Source organism: Echinops telfairi, unplaced genomic scaffold (assembly GCF_000313985.2).
Source record: "Echinops telfairi isolate 266 unplaced genomic scaffold, ASM31398v2 ScPeMD7_9;HRSCAF=40, whole genome shotgun sequence".
Classification (NCBI taxonomy): Eukaryota; Metazoa; Chordata; class Mammalia; order Afrosoricida; family Tenrecidae; genus Echinops; species Echinops telfairi.
The window spans coordinates 15140755-15158135 of record NW_022103906.1 but is presented as its reverse complement, the minus strand read 5'-3'; the positions used below and the strand labels follow the sequence as shown (position 1 = coordinate 15158135).

The 17381-nt window shown below is 39.1% G+C and overlaps 1 protein-coding gene and 1 pseudogene across 1 annotated transcript in view; both read right to left on the bottom strand.

The window, feature by feature from the left end:
• The window catches only part of KIF13B (kinesin family member 13B), a 268551-nt gene that overhangs the window by 200236 nt on the left and 50934 nt on the right, over positions 1 to 17381 (bottom strand). The gene's annotated exons all lie outside the window — the stretch shown is intronic.
• On the bottom strand, positions 9167 to 9857 carry LOC105979047 (annotated as a pseudogene).

Sequence of the window (17381 nt, the reverse complement as noted above, 5' to 3'; positions counted from 1 at the left end):
CATTGCAATGGCTACACAGAACTCAGACAGTGCTCATTATCATAAGGTTTATTGTGGGTGTTAACAGTTTCAAGTTAAGTAGAAAGGCTCAAGATGGATTGTTCAGTCAAAACATGTTATAAACTTCCTTTACTAATAAGGGTCCAAAGGGCATGTCACTCTGCTGTAAGTCTCAGTCCCAAGGCATTCAGCTCAAGCTTCTTGTTCCACGAAGACAGCTTCCTAAATTAAGTGTACAGGGGCACCTTATCCAGTAAACCTCAACCTGAAGGCACTCAGCTCCAGCGCCTTGGGTCAGTAAGCCCCACTTCCTGAATTATCGGTAAATTCACAGAGGCACCCCACCCCACAAGCCATCCTCTTTCAAAAAAGCACTCAGCTTTACGTGCTCTGCAGGCTGAGAAATCCACTGTTTTGGCTGCTGGATCTGCTGCTGCTCTGCCCCTCTTCAAATGTCCAAGCTGTCTTTAAGACTAAGGATATTTGCTGCCAGGGATCTAGGAGTCCAAAGGATGAGTTCCACTTCTGGTTTTTGTTGGTTTTCTCTCCTGCTCCTAACATAGTCCATTTTATGTGCAGCAGAATAGCAATCTCAATGTATCCTACTAACAGGCACTCACAATTGATTGTTGTTGTTGTTGTTTTTAAATCATTTTATTAGGGGCACACACAACTCTGATCACAATCCATACATACATCAATTGTGTAAAGCACATTTGTACATTCATTGCCCTCCTCATTCTCAAAACATTTTCTCTCCATGTAAGCCCCTGGCATCAACTCATTTTTCCCTCTCCCTCCCCGATCCCCCCTCCCTCATGAAACCTTAATAATTTATAAATTATTATTTTGTCATATCTTACACTGTCCAACGTCTCCTTTACCCACTTTTCTGTTGTTCATCTCCCAGGGAGGAGGTTATATGCAGATCCTTATAATCAGTTCCTCCTCACTGGCCCATCCTCCGTCCACCTTCCCGGTATCGCCACTGTCAGCACTGGTCCTGAAGGGATCATCTGTCCTGGATTCCCTGTGTTCCCAGTTCCTGTCTGTACCAGTTCACATCCTCTGGTCTAGCCAGATTTTTAAGGTAGAATTGGGATCATGATAGTGGGTGGGGAGGAAGCATTTAGGAACTAGAGGAAAGTTGTATGTTTCAAGTCTCCCTCATTCATAATGATATGATTTTTTGTCCTGATGATGGCTGATACCTGATCCCTTCGACACCTCGTGATCACACAGGCTGGTGTGCTTCTTCCATGTGGGCTTTGTTGCTTCTCAGCTAGATGGCCGCTTGTTTACCTTCACGCCTTAAGACCCCAGATGATAGCCGGGCACCATCAGCTTTCTTCACCACATTTGCTTATACACCCGTTTTATCTTCAGCGATTGTGTTGGGAAGGTGAGCATCATGGAACAAGCACTTACAATTGTATCAGAATCTTCCTCCACCTTCTCTTATCGAGACCCATCAGAAAGATAGTGGGAGCAACAGAGACTTTGGCTAGAGAAGCCACATTAAATAATGTGTTGCCCTACACTCTGGATGGACAGGAATCTCTGACCTTTTTTGTTTAAACCATCTGCACCACCCTAATATCTCCAAGAGTACTATCCAGTAATTGTGTTGAATTTTCCTCAATTTGGGTATCTCTATTGCTTCCTCATAATTAATTTCAGGTTATACATACTTTTGGCAAAGAGAACACAAATGCAGTGCTGTATCCTTCTTAGTGCTTCATACCAGAAAACATATGATGCTTGTATGCCTCGTTACTGAGGAAGTCCATTTTGATTATTTGGTTAAGAGTATTAATAGGTTTCTCCACTGTAACATTATTATTTTTCCATTTGTAATTAATAAGCATCTGGACAGTGTCTAAGTGGTGACTTCTAGGTACAGGTGGATGATCATCGATGTGAATGGATAAAGCTTTGGGCAGTTTAGGAAATCACAAATGATGTGGCTGAAGATTACTTTTGATTGCGAATAAGCTACTCCTTTTTTCTTTTTACTGACCTAGTGTGGGGGTTTCTGCTTACTTCGAATTTATGGTAATCACATCATAAAGTCAATCAAATTCCATTACTACATTCTAGAATCCTAGAATATGAAGAAAACTTTAGTGAAGATCGTATATAAGTTGATCATCTTAAGCAATGCTATTAAAACTTCAGACAATGACAAAAAATAAATAAATGAAATCTATATGGAATGCAAAACTAAGCTACTCAGTTTCAGGTAAGTAGAAAGAAAAACCAGCATAAGCAGAATGATAAATAAATCACTTATAAATCAATTACTACTGTCACCTACCAAATTCAATCACTAAATTGAACTATTCCCTCTTCTGATTTTAAAGATTTTCTTTCATGTTCCTGTTTGATCTTCTATTGGAATCATTTGGACTCTGTTTTAACAAGATCTTACAAAAATTCGCTCTATGCATCACAAAGAACTTATTCTGATAGTCACACTAAGTAATTGTATTGCTGCTTTGTCTGACTGAGCTAGCAGTACCAGCAACCAAACAATGATCGCAAAATAAGCTTTGTTTTACTCTGTTACTCTTCCCCCAATGTACTTTCTACATAAGACATAAAGCTGACCTTACTAAAAATATTTAGACTACCGGGACTTAAAGTGGAAGCTTATCAATCTTTGCTTTCTTAACTAATTCTCTGTAAGAAGTACAAATATCAGTAACAGCCCTCTTCCTTATTTCAATGACATCTGCAAGTCTCTATTTAGTCTTTATTACCTATGGAGCCCTGGATGGTAGAAACAGTTAACCTTCTTAGCTACTAACTGAAAGTTTGGAAACTCAGGCACCTTGGGAGGAAAACCTGACAATTTACTTCTGAAAAAAAACAGCCATCAAAAACCCTATGGAGACAGTTCTGCTTAACACACATGAGGTCCCATAGGTTGCAATCAACTGGATAGTAAGAGGTTATTTTATGTTTGCACACTTCAGACCCACAGCATGTTTGTGCATGCTCAATAAATGTTAGATATCATTACTGTAACTTTGTTTTACAAGGCAATTCTGTCTTAGTAAACCCCAAGCTAGCGGGTTGAGAAAAACTGAAAATATTTCATGCATTATTTAACTGTATGAAAACACTCCCCAAGCCCATTGCTTAACAAATCCCCACCTGGTTTCCTTGAAAAGAAGTTCAATTTCCAAGTATTCCCATAGTTTACATGAGAATGAAATGCTTGGTTAACTGAGATTCCTATGTTTGTCCCTTTCCTAAAATATAGTTTTCATGTTTGAAATGTCCTTCACACCGATCCTCTCATTATTTTTCACATTCATCCATTCTTTCAGTAAATCTTTACTGTGTATCCACTATGCACATGCACAAGCCTAGGCTATTCCATTGAACAACTCAGAGAAAACTTCTGGCTAAAGACTTAAATTCTATCTCAACAGAAAGAATGAATATCCAATATAATCCTAGATTCTAAAGAAATTTAAGCAGAGAAGAGTATCAGGTGCACAGGAATGGAGGTAGAGGGGCCATGAGAAGCTTCATTTGAACTGCTATGTGCACAGAGACCTCATGGCAGTAAGGAAGCCAGCTACATGGGTAGGCAGTAGACATAGGGCTGCCTGACTTTCATTTCCCATTTATGGTCTCACTGCCGTCTCCTCTCCTCTCTACAATGTGTCATTGATCAAGTCATAATTCTGCCCGCAGTCCTTCAAAGGCTTTCTATTGCCCACAAGAAAAAAGCCCTAGTGATGCAGCTGTTAAGCATTAGGCTGCTAAGTGAAAGGTCTGTGGTTCAAACCCACCAGTTGGTCCAGTTTCTTTGGCAAAAGATGTGACAATACTCGTATGCTTCTGTACAAATTACAAGCTTGGAAATGCTATAGGGGCAGTTGTACCCTGTCCTATAGTGTCACTATTAAGTAAGAATTGATTTGAGGGTGAAGGGTTTTTCATTCCCTACAAGATCAAATTCAAACTCCAAAAGCAAGAGAGGCTCTTCCCAAGATCTCCACCTTTAAGTCACAATCCCCCACCTCTCTTCCCCAAATACTTGTGCTTTAAAAATATTTGGAATACTCTAAAAACTTTCCATGCCCTGTCATGGTTTGCCGCTTTCATACTTTCTGGTACCTGTGGACGTCTCTCATTCTTAGGCTTAGTGACAGTTTACTGGTCTTTTTTAAAAAAAATAGCTTCTCAGTCCCTTTTTAGATCACTCTCAGGTCTTCTTTTCTAAGACAACACTATCACTGGGTGGCCTTTTGACATATTTTGAACCCTTTATGAATACAGAGCATGTGATGGAGAAAAATAGCCACGCTTTATAGAACAGACTTACTAGTAATTGCAATTTAAGCTTATAAACCAAATGAGTTTGGCCATCTGTTTCCCTGTAACAGGCTTACAGTTTTAGGAGCATTTAAGTTTAAGGTTTACTAGAAGCCAATGCTTACTGAAAGAAGAAAACAAGAGAAATGTCAGCGAGAAAAGTGTGGTTGCCTGTGGTCATTGAGGAGCTAGGTAAACAACCCTGGGCAAGTAGTCACTGCAACATTTATAGAGAGAATGAAGACTAAAGACAAAGTAAGACAGCAATCTTTGTCTTCAAGAGGATGACAATCTAGCACAAAACGTCTATCTATTAGAAAAACCTCCACTTGTATTTCATCATAAAAGACCATTATTTGTCATTAATGGTTTTTGGAGGAGGACAGGGAAATAAGATATAGCTTAGAAAACTTTGTAGCAAAGTTCTGTTCAAATTACAACAACAAAACATTAACTTTTTGGTGTTTAATGAAGTTACTCACTGGTATCAAAGAATAATGAGTCATATAGCATGTCACTGTGCTGTTTAAACACATCATTTGCACATATACATATAAGCAACGACTTCTAAGGCCAGGAAAGAGTTGTAATTTAAAATTCATGTGAAAAAAAGAGAGACCAGGAGTACTGTGAGGTAGGCTGGTGGGCCCCTTGAAACCATGGCCTTAGTCATCCTTCAAGTCTGAAATTCCCTCCTGTGTTAGAATGATCAACCATTTATGATACAAATGGCAGCATTTACCCAAGAATAGCATACAGAGGGTTAGGAATGAGGGGAGAATGGAAAAAGAAAAGAAGGAAGTGGGTAAGTGATGGTACAATGCTAATTTAATGTTCTATAATTTACCTCTAGGTTGTAAAATCTATAGCAATGGCTATGCAAAATGCACAAATTCATGATTAAAGGGTTTATTAAGGAAGTTAGTAAGTTGTAATGCCAGTGAGAAATGCTCAGGGTTGAGTTGTTTAGCAAGACACTTTACAAAGTTCTGTCAAGTCTACTAACAACAGACATACCCCTCTTCTATAAGCCTCAACCCAAAAGGATTCGGCAAAAGCTCATGGGTCAGCAACCCAGCTCCCTGAATTAAGTGCCCAGAGGTACCCCCAGCTCCATTTCTGTGGGTTAGCAAGTCCAACTCCCCCAAATTGAGTGCCCAGAAACACCCCACTTTCCAAGCCAATCTCTTGCACAAAAGCATTTAGCTGTACTTGCTCTGTGGGCAGGGAAAGTGGGTCACTCTGTTCCATGCTCCTAGTTCTGCTACTGCTCCTCTGATGGTATAGCTGTCTTCTGCATCCAGTAGCCTCACTGTGCAGGAACCTCAGGTACAGAAGACTCGCTCCACTCCTGGCTCTGCTGTTAAATTAGATCCCTCCTCCTGCTTCTCGAGGGCTCATTTTATACACAGCAGGATTCCACTCCAGAGAATCCAGTTTGCAATTACTCACAGGTGAATCCTATCATTTTATTTCCCCCACCTTCTTACCTAAGCAGTTTTGTGGGAGTTAAAGACTTGGGCTAGAAGAGTCATATTGAATAATTCACTGCCCCTTCAGGTACTTGGAGGAGGTTGCAATGGAAGAAATGAAACAAAATGTGTATGAACTGTTCAATCTAATACTATCTGCTATGCAAACACCTAATTCACAATATACAGTTAAATAAATAAAATTAATGTAAACAAAATACTGTATTATGTTGTCATTAAGTGTCGAGTCTATTCTGACCAATAACAATGCTATACACAACAGAAACACTGTCCATTCCTGCACCATCCTCACAATTGTTCCTATGCTTGAGCCCATTGTTGCAGCCACAGTGCCAATCCACCTTATTGAGCGCCTTCTTTTTCACTGCCCTTCCACTTTACCAAGCATGATGTCCTCCTCCTGGGATGGTCTCTCCTGCCAACATGTCCAAAGTATGTGAGATGAAGTCTGGCCATCCTTGACTCTCAAGAGCATTTTAGCTGTGCTTTTTCTAAGACAGACTTGTTTATCCTAGACAGTCCATGGTACTTTCAATATTCTTCACCAGCATGACAATTAAAACATTTCCATTGTTCTTTGGCCTTCCTTACTCAGTGTTGAACTTTCATATGCATATGAGACCTTGAAAATACCATGGCTTGGATCAGGTGCACCTTAGTCCTCAAGTAGCATCCTTGCTTTTCAACATCCTAAAGAGGTCTTATACAGCAGATTTACCTAATGCAACTCATCTTTTAGCCTCCTGACTACTGCTTCCATGAGCATTGATAATGGCTCCAAACAAGACATAATCCTTCAATCTTTTCTCCATTTATCAGATGGTACCTATTAGTCCAGTTGTGAGGATTTTGGTCTTCTTTACATTGAATTGTAATCCACACTAAGGATTACAATCATTGATCTTCAAGTGCTCCAAGTCCGACTCACCTTGTTTTCATTTGTTGTCAACTTCAACCTGAACCTACATATGAGCAATTGATGATCTGTTCCACAGTTGGCCTCTGGCAAAATTTTAGCTGCAGATACTGAGCTGCTCCACTGTCTCTTCCTATAGATGTAATCAATTTGACTTCTGTATATTCCATCTAGAGAAGTTCATGTGTATTTTCACATTGAGTTATTGAGAAAAGGTATTTGCAATGAAGAAGTAGTTGATCTTGCAAAATTCTATCATGCGATCTCCAGTTTTGCTTATCACCAAGACTTTATTTTCCAACTATAGGTCCTTCCTCTTGGCTTTCAACTTTTGCTTTGCAGTTGCCAATAATTAGTATTGCATCTTCACTGCATGTTTGATCTGTTTCTAATTGAAGGCCTTGCTAGAATTGTTCTTCATCACTAGCTTCAGTGATTGGTGCATATATTTGAATAGCCTATTAGTTTGATTTCCTTGTATGCATATAGATATTATCCTATCACAGGCAACACTGTACTTCAAGATAAACCTTGAAATGTCCTTTTAACAATAAATGCAGTATCATTCCTCTTGATTGGGTCATACCCAACACAGTAAACCATATGATTTTTCTGATTCAAAATGGCCAATACCAGTCTGCATCAGCTCAGTAACACGCAAGGATCTACATGTGACCTCCTCCCTGGGGGACAGACAACAGAGAAGTGGGTCAGGGGAGACGTCGGACAGGGGTTTAAGTGCAGTGCAAATGTTTTGAGAATGAAGGGGGCAATGAATGTACAAATGTGCTTTACACAATTGATGTATATATGGATTGTGATAAGAGTTGTATGAGCCCCTGATAAAACAATTTTTTAAAAAGAATATCGATCTCTATGCATTCCATTTTATCTTTTAATGACTTCTAATTTTTGAAGATTCATACTTTGTACATTACAAGTTCTAATTACTAATTGATGTTGGCAGCTGTTTCTTGTCATTTTAAGCAAATGAACATCCTGAGGGCTCAACTCCCATAGGCTTTATTCCATCTGCAACATTATGGTAGACTCTAAGAAGGGAACTCTTCCTCAGTCATAATTCGAGTGCCTTCCGACCTGGGACTTATATTCTGGCACTATTTCTGACAATGTTCTGCTTCTATTCATGAAGTGTTTACTAACAATGTTCCGAAGCAATCTAGATGGTTTTCAGTGGCAACTTCTCCATAGTGGATAGCCCATTTGTAATCTGTTCTTAGCCTGGAAACTGCTGAAACTTGTTCACTGTGGCCGATCCTGATGGTATATGAAACATCAGTGACATAGGTTCCAGGATCAGAGAAACACACAAGCCACCAGAGTTGGAAAAACTGACATACAAATGGTGGATGGTTCATACAGAAATTTTAATGCACTACCTTGGGACCTTCACTTTCAGGTGGAATATTATTGGGGAGATTTTGAAATTTAGTACCTTGCCTTCAATGGACCAGCTTTTATTCTGATGTTTTCTCTGAACTAGTCTGTCTTTATTAGCTGCTGTTGAGTTGGTCCACAAGTCATGGTAATCATGCACAATGGATTAAAATTGCTTAATCTTGCATCCTTCTCCATCCATGGTCAGTTGCATGTTGTGTCGTTGTGATCCATAGTTTTCATTCAGAGAGTAACATATTTGCATCATCCTGCTACTATAATCAAAGGCATTAGTTATGATATACTATTGAAATAGATCTTTCTCTGTTGGAATTTCAGGAAACCAAGGGGTAGTCGTTTTTGAATAGCACAAGGGATTAATATAGAACGATTTAAAATCACGAAAGGTGTGAATCAGGGTTGTATCCTTTCACCATACTTATGCATAATGTATGCTGAGCAAATGATCTGAGAAGTTGATCTATATGAAAAAGAATGTGGCATCAGGATTAGAGAGAGGCTGATTAGCAGCCTATGGTATGCAAATGACACAAACTTGCTTGCTGAAAGCCAGGTCCTGAAGCACTTACTGATGAAGATCAAACACTACTGTCTAATAAGAGGGGATACCCAAAAAAATGCGGAAATAAGCTCAGCTGGGCAGAGCTTTTGTAGTATACATTTTTCCCACTAGGTGAGCATCTGTCAACTAACTCCAAGTTAGTGCACCAAGTGGAATCGCCTAGGTAGGTTCTCTCTGGACACTGAATTTTTTCATAAAAGCAGTTTCACTTGAACCTCTTGTTTTTATGATGGCCAATTTATTTTTCCTAATTAGAGTTCCTTTTGCTGCCCACAGGGAGGAACCCTGTGGATGAACTTTTATTCTTATATAAAAAGACAGTCCTTTCCCACTCTCGTTGCACAATAAATAGCTGCTCCCTTCCTGGGGTGGGCTTGGGGACCGTCCTGCTGCTTGGGAGAGGGGAGACCTGGGGATGCCCAGGGTCTACATGTGAGCACCCTTTCAGTCGTCATCACTGTCTTCTGCGGACTCTTCCGCACTCTCTGGCAGGTTGTGACCCATCTGCACAAACCTTCCAGACTGTGCATCCCACAAGTACTTGATGGTCGCCTTGAACTCAGCCATCTCATAGCCAAAAAGCTTCATGATGTGGGCCTGCTCCAGGGTCAACACATCACCCTCCATGCACACCTCATAGTCATAGACAGCAGGGTGACCACACCTTTCTTGAGGGCGGTGGGCAGGCCCAGCTGTCTCAGCTGTGGCTCCGCGGGAACTGCTCCAGGGGCCCAGGATCCAGGCTCACAGTGAAGGCTGCTTTGTTACCGGCTCGGGTGTAGTCCATTTCTGTGAATTTGGTGAACCACTCATTCAATTCCTCCTTAGTGCTATTGGTGAAAAGAAGACCAACTTCACCCCTCAGCTTCCTGCTGACCTGGTGCAGATTGCCTCTGAACTCATCAGAAGGGCTTCGACCCAAAGACAACCATCATCACTTTGTTTGTTCCAAAGAACATCTGGCTGTGCTTTTAGGCATCCAGTTGTCCTTCAGCTTGCTGTTCCTCATGTTGGCCACGGAGAAGATGAAGAGGTACTTGTACATGTCCACACATTTCCGAAGCTCTTCTATCAGGTTCTGTTTCCATTCCAAGCCTTTCTTAGCAGCTTTGGTTAAGGAGACTTTTTTTGACATGCTTGGATTTGGGCATCGCACTGACGCCACATGCAGCAAAAGGGCTATGATGGCCAATTTAAGAGAACAGCAAGCAGCTGTGAAATTTTATTTCCTGCTCGGGAAAAATGCCGCAGAAACTGTTGTAATGTTGAACACAGTTTATAAGGTCAGCACTATGGGAAAAACTCAAGTGGTTCGCTCATTTCAAAAATGGTGAAATGTTGATTGATGACAAACCTCACTCTGGACTTCCATCAATTTCCCGAATGGACGAAAATGTCAACTCGTGTGCATTTGGAGTTCATTCCACCAGGTCAGACTGTTAATCAAGCTTTCTATTTAGAGGTTCTGAAATGATTGGGTAACAGTGTGCGACAAAAAAAGGCCTGATTTGTGGCGGGGGACTGGTTTTTGCCACAATGCACCTGCTCATGCAGCCATCTCAGTGAGCCAGTTTTTTAGCAAAAACAGCATGCCTCTCTTGCCCCATGCACTTTACTCACCTCACCTCGCTCCGTGCAACTTCTTTTTGTTTCTGTGAATGAAGAGAAACATGAAAGGACAGCAATTTGATGACATAGCAGGGGTGAAGTAGAAAACGAGGGCAGTGCTATCAGTCATCCAAACAGATGAGTTTGAAAAATGTTTCCAAGAATGGAATCACAGATTTGACAGATGTATTAAGTGTAATAAAGAGTACTTTGAAGGTGATAAGGTTGTTTTGTAAAAAAATTAAATATTTAGCTTTGGAAAATAATTCAGGTTTGGCGGGGTACCATATACAGAAAACAAAAATGCTCACAACTTGACCAATAAATGACATCATGATAAACTGAGAAAAGTTTGACATAATCAAGGATTTCATTTACTTGGATCCATGTTCGTGGAAATAGCAGTCAAGAAATCAAATGATAGATTGCATTAGGCAAATCTGCTGTAAAGACCTTTTTAAAGTTTAAAAGTATAGATGTCAACTTGGAGACTATGGTACACCTGTCCCATGCCACGTCACTTCACACATATGTGGAAGCTGGACAATGAATAAGGAAGAACAGAAGACTTGATGCATTTAAATTATGGTGTTGGTGAAGAATATGCGTAAGTCATGGACTGCCAGAAGAACAAACAAACCTGTCTTGGAGAAAGCACAGCCAGAATACTTTTTAGAAGCTATATGTGACTTTCTCTCATGTACTTTGAACATGTTATTCTTATGTACTTTGGACATGTTATCAGATGGGACCATTCAATGAAAAAGAGGAAGACTCCCTGAAATGGATTGACACAATGGCTACAATGATGCTCTCAACCATAACAATAATTGTGTGGATGTTGCCCAACAAGGCAGTGTTTTGTTACATCATATAGGAAGGGTCTCTATGTGTTGCATAGTACCTAACAACAACACCTTTTTCTTGCCAGCCCCAATTCTCCAAGGAGAAAGTTCTAGGAAATACTAAGAGAAAAACAAATACACAAGATAGATTGCCACACTGGCAGCAACAATGGACTTAAACATAGAAGCAATTATGAGAATAATAACCAGCAGTGCTTCCTTCTGTTGTACATAAGGTCACGATGAGCCAAAACCAACTCTAGTGCACCTAAGAACAGCAGCAGCACTTATTATGTGCCAAGCACTGTCCTAATCTTGATAGCAAAACTATGAAGCTGGCTCTCTTAGCTCCTGTTTACAGATACAGACCGTGAAGCATAAGGGAGGTTAGGATAGTTGCCAATGTCACATACTAAGGGGTGAAACTGGGATTCAAAACCAGGTAATTTGATTCCAGACCACAATCTATTTACCACTGTGTTTTCTTACTTCTCATTTTACCACTGTTACTGATAAAGCTGTTTGTAGAAAAAGACTTTGAGTTTGCTTGCCAAGTGGATTTTCTTGTTACCTCATCCCTGAATTATATAGACTTGCTCAGTCCCAGGCAAGCTGGCCAGTCCCAGGCTGCCCCTGGGACACCGAGGTGCAGAGCTTGTGGAGCCAGTTCTTTCTAGTGAACACCATTGATTTGATAATTCACTCTTCCAGTTCTGAGTAGGATGGGGCTGGGGCAGGGGGGAGGGATTTCGAGTAAGAATTCTCTCCTTAATATTTCTAGTTTTGTTTAAAAGAAATACTTTTTTTTGGGGGGGGGGGCATACATAAGGAAGGAAGGTTAGGCTTCCACAAAGTCCACAGAGGATTTAAAGTAAGAATCTGGAGACCACTTCACTTCAGCTCTGTACTCTGGAAATAATGCTTATCCATGTAGAGTCCCTAAATTTTAGCCCTCTTTCCTTTGTTTCCAGTTTATCTGAAGGCAAAGGAAAAAAAGTGAATAAGTAAGCAAATAAGAAATCCTCAAATCAGATCATTTGAGCAAGCATCCTCTCCTCATAGTTTTCTGAAGTAAGTAGCTTTTTAATTAGTTCTCCCACATTATTTACCAGAGGCAAATAAAAAGAAAGAGCCAACATATTAAAGGAAAAGAGTATAATTTTAGAACGTAAAACCCGGCTTGAATCCAGGCTTTATCCTGAACAAGTTAACCACCCTTGCTGATTGCTTGACCGCTCTATGAAATAGGACAAACCTGTCATGTAGGACTGGTATGAGGATTAGAGTTAAAGGATGTGAGGTATTGTCACTTATCAGTAGTAAAAGGTAACTTCTATTATTAATAAAGGAACAAAAATACAGACTTGGTGACTGCTTACAGCATAACTGATCAACTTAAAAAGCATGTTGGCAGTATTTTAGGCAAGTCTAACTATAACACTGCTGAGAAACTGGTTAATAGGTAGGTGCTTCTTCTGTTTATCTGCAAGAACACTCATGTATAAGGGGGAGTATACAAAACTAATTTGCAAGTATGCTTCTTATCTTTAGGAGTACCTATATGTTGTATGCAAACAGCTTTAAATTAAAATTCATATCTTCATTTACTTAATATTTCTGAGCTTCTAAATTCAAATTTTACATTGTGAGGCACTTTTTAAATTCCTGCATATATATCCTCTAGGATATTTTTTAGTTTAGTTGAAGAGTAATTCAAATTCTGAAAGCCTATTGTTTTCCTTTTCCTCTCTAGGACGTTTCCCATACCTGTCCTCTTGCCCCCTCTAGCCATTGCAAGAATTTTGCTTGCCAGTTAGCAGGGTTGGAAAAGTCTGTCCTACCAGTATCCTTATCACCTCCCTTTGCCACTCCCCTTACATCCCCTACCCAATCTACCCTTGGAGATCAATATACTTCCTGTAGATTAGTTTACTAAAGAAACAAGGCTTCATAAAGAAAGGAAGAAGGAGTGAAACAAAAACAGTAAAAATTAAGGAGGAGCCATTATACAAAGTTAACTTAAGTAACCTGGTGCTGGAAAGCAAATGCAATATTAATCATATGACCTACACATTTTTTATTTTGTTCCTTCAGTAGGGCTAATCCACTCAATGGTAGTGAGTTTTCTGAGCTATGGAATTGATTCTGATTCTCATAGCTGGTTTCCAAAATGATAAATCTTTATGGGAACAGACAGCCTCATATTTTTCACCTGGAGTAGATGGTAGGTTTGAACCACTGACCTTGTGGTTAGCAGCTTAATGCCTAACCAATGGAGCCACTAGAGTAAAGATTCCTTCTGCCTTGGTTTGACTTTCTATTCCATCATTTATTGACCCTGAGCAAGTTACTTAATCTTTTTGAGTCTCAGTTTCCCCATTCTTGATGGTTGTTGTAAGGATTATATAGTCCTTGTGTACCAGATCGCTACAGTCAGAACTAACCCAATGGCGGTGAGTTTGGTTCTAGATTTGGTACTCAAGTTTGTCTAGCTAACAAGCCATGGTTTGTTTATCCACCACACTACACTGTTCTTGCTCTCATGCGTGCTCTCTCTCCCCTGCCCCCTTTTCTCCCTCGCTCCCTCCCTCTATACCTACCTCATGGAATCAGTTCCAACTAATTCTGACCTTGTAAGACTGAGCAGAACTACTCATGTGGGTTTCCAAGACTGTGAATTTTTAGGGGAGTAGAAAGTCTCTTCTGTCTTCTGAGAAGTGACTGATAGTTTCAACCTTTTGGTTAGCAGCCAAACATATAACTTACTGCATCACCAGAATTGGTATATAGTAATCCTCCTTTAACAGTTTAAGTAGTGGTGTGGTTTGATGAGGTTAAATGACTGTATGCTTACAAAGGTAATGCAAAGCAGAATGGAAATTAGAATCAAGGTTTTCAAACTGCAAGTGCAAACTACTTTTCTTTATATTGTTGTGCCTTGAAGACAGTATCTTAAAATTATCTATTTATTTATCTCATCAAATAAATTGTGACCTTCTTGGGGACTCAGATGTTATAACTATGATATCATCTGTTATAGGTATTTAAATTGTTATAAACTTGAAGCTTAAAGGAACAGAGATTACTTTAGCATAATGCCTCAGGATTGCATGTTGAGTCACCTTATGTAAATGTTGTTTTTCAAATAGAATTTACTAAAATAAGCTTATACAGACTGAACTTGGTCAAAAAAATAAATAGTTGGCCTGATTTTCAAATGGGCAGTTTTGCATAATGGTTGATAAAACAAGTATTGAACGTGAAGTTAAATATTACTTGTGAGCCAGCAGTTCTAGTTTTAGACATACAAGGAAAATAAACCTCTAAACAAAGACCTCAAAGAAGCACGAATGTGGTTGACAAGGTAAAGGGAGTGAAGGAAAGAACAGATAGGAAGAAATGGCACAGAATCTGTATGAATGAGAATAAGGAAGAGCTCTAGGTTTGACCAGGTGTTCGACAAAACTTTTAATAGCCTAACAACATGAATAGAAACTACCTTGTGAGATTTTTCTGTTCTATAAAATGAAATAGAAACCCATTTTTAGAAGACAAATTAGAAAAATAGATAAAAACTACAATGAATTACTACTCCACATCCATGTCAACGGCTTACAACAACAATTTAAATCGTACCCAGCTATTAAGGCTGCAATCAGAAAGACTAGAGATTTTCTATAAAGGTTCCAGCTTAAGAAACTATGACAGATTTCCTCATTCAACTTAACAGCAATGAGATGGGTACTCTGTGGATTAAGCAAATCATTTATCAATTCTAAGTGCTTGTTAAAGATAGTATATATCTTTTGGTTTGATAACTTTTAAAACATGTCAAACATTTGAAAGGCTACCACATGGGTTAAATTTGTTATTTTTATAAAATTTATATATGTATATACTTTCAGAAATCAAGGCTAATATAATAATAAAAGCTCTCCCTCTCAAAAAAAGAGTACTGTATTCATCAGATCTATCACTCACTTATAATAAATGCCAGCATTTGATGGTTTTTTTTCCTAATACCATTTGCCCTATGTGAATATTTATTATGGCTCTATCCATTGATTCCCTCCTGAACTTCTTTTATTTATTTATTTGTTTGTTTGTTTATTTATTTATTTATTTTTCGAGTCGTTTTATTGGGGACTCGTACAACTCTTATCACAATTCATACATACATACATCATGTCAAGCACATTTGTGCATTTGTTGCCCTCATCATTCTTGAGCTTCTTAAACCTGTTTACTACCTGAAATACCACATCTGCCTTGAGACATTAGGAGCCAGCTACTCCATGCATATGGAGTGAGATAAGAATATAACAAAAATTACAGGGCAGAATATAAAGTTTGCAGAAGAACTGGAATACATTTCCTTTAACATGTATCACACTCTATGAACTGCTTGTGTGCTGCTGCTGCCTACTCATGCTGCATCAGGGTCTTCATCTTCATATCCTCAGCCTCTAAACTCAGCCCAGTGTCTGCAAATTGTAGACATTCGGTGAATGCTTATTAAAATAAGAGACCAGGAATTAGGTTAACCATGACTACATCCTGTCTAAAAATATACCTTTCATTGTAAGACTTTTCCCAGCTCTCCAGACACCACTTTTCTTATGTATTTTTTGTCAACATCTTGTTGCTCTTGTTTTGCTAAGTATTAGACCCTGCGCTACTAGTTTCTTTAACAAATCATGATCTGAAACTTTTAAAAGGCCAACAAATGTTCATTTAAAATTCTTCCTCCAGCAACCCCATTTAACAGCTATAGCACCAAGCCTAGAAAACAAAAAGATAGTAAGTAGCATCTGAGACAAATAATTTTGAAGGAGATTAATAGAATTGTATGGCTAAGAATTTGAGGTAAAATTTTAAGAATATGCAAAGACGGAACAAAATAAATAAAACTGAAAGAAAAACAAAAGGCTATAATAGGAATGTCCTATAACATACAGAAAACAAAAATGTGGCACAGCCTGAAGCAGTTTAAGAAATTTAATAAAGACAATTTGTTTAAACTTACATTAGGACCAAATACACACACACACTTTTATCCGTCCAACTCTCCCACATTTATTTATCTCAAACTTTCTGATATTTCTGGTCAGCATTTTCTTCTGTCTTTGTTTTTAACCCACTATAAAACAATGAAGATTCTGAGGCCTGTTAAAACTGTTAACATCTTCATCCTCACATTCTCTAAAACAGGTTCTCTTCCCCATTTCCAATTTTTCTGTCACATTTTTTTCAGTCATACTGATAGACTAATGCTCTGATTTAAACAATGAATTCTTCATAAATATCTTTTATTTAGCTTTGGGCTGTCAATTGTAGTTATCAAATTATAGATTTCCAGGGTGGAAAAATAAAAACAAGTGTTTTCTCCTGCTCTTAATTCTCACCGTAGGGCAAGCTATTAATCAGAAGGAAAGGCACTTCCAACAGCCAATGCAAGAGAACTGGAAATTTTCATTTTAGGATACAATGATTACCAGTAAATGCCCGGTCATGGGCTTGTAAGGCAGACTCTTCCAATAACAAGCTTTGTGATCACGCAACAAAGCACTAGCATTCTCTATAATATGGGATTTGGATTAGATACACTGTTATAAGCTCCCATTTAGTTCAGAGAAACAACAACTCCACGTCTAATGTTGACAACTCTTATTGTGGTTGTTTACGTGCTATTGAGTTAATTCTGATTCATTGAGACTCTATGCGGTGCTATCTTTAAGGAAGCAGATCCCTAGGTCTTTCTCCCAAGGACCAACAACCTTCAGGTCAGCAGCCCAGGATCTAACCATTGCACCACCACAGCTCCTTGGAGAACAACGGAAGCTCATTATTTCTCTTCCAGGCAGTAGTGCAAGTTCAAATTACTTTTAAGGTTTCTGAAATCTGTTTGGTTCAGGCCTCTTTTCCTGGACCTAGAAAATTAGGATTTAGCACAATGATAGCTGTATTTTTACATCAAAGAAATTAATCTTGCTATTCTGCCAGATCTGATCCCACCACACCGAGGCAAAACACTAAGGGCGTGGAACAGCAAGGGGAACAGAGCAAAGAAGTCCCCAGAGAATACCAAAAACAGACTTTGGGGCCAGGGGTTGGCGCCTCAACAGACTCGACTGGAAAACACTCCTAAAGGCCAACCAATAGTCCTTGAACTAACTACAAGCTTTTCTTTCTTGTTGTTCTGTTTT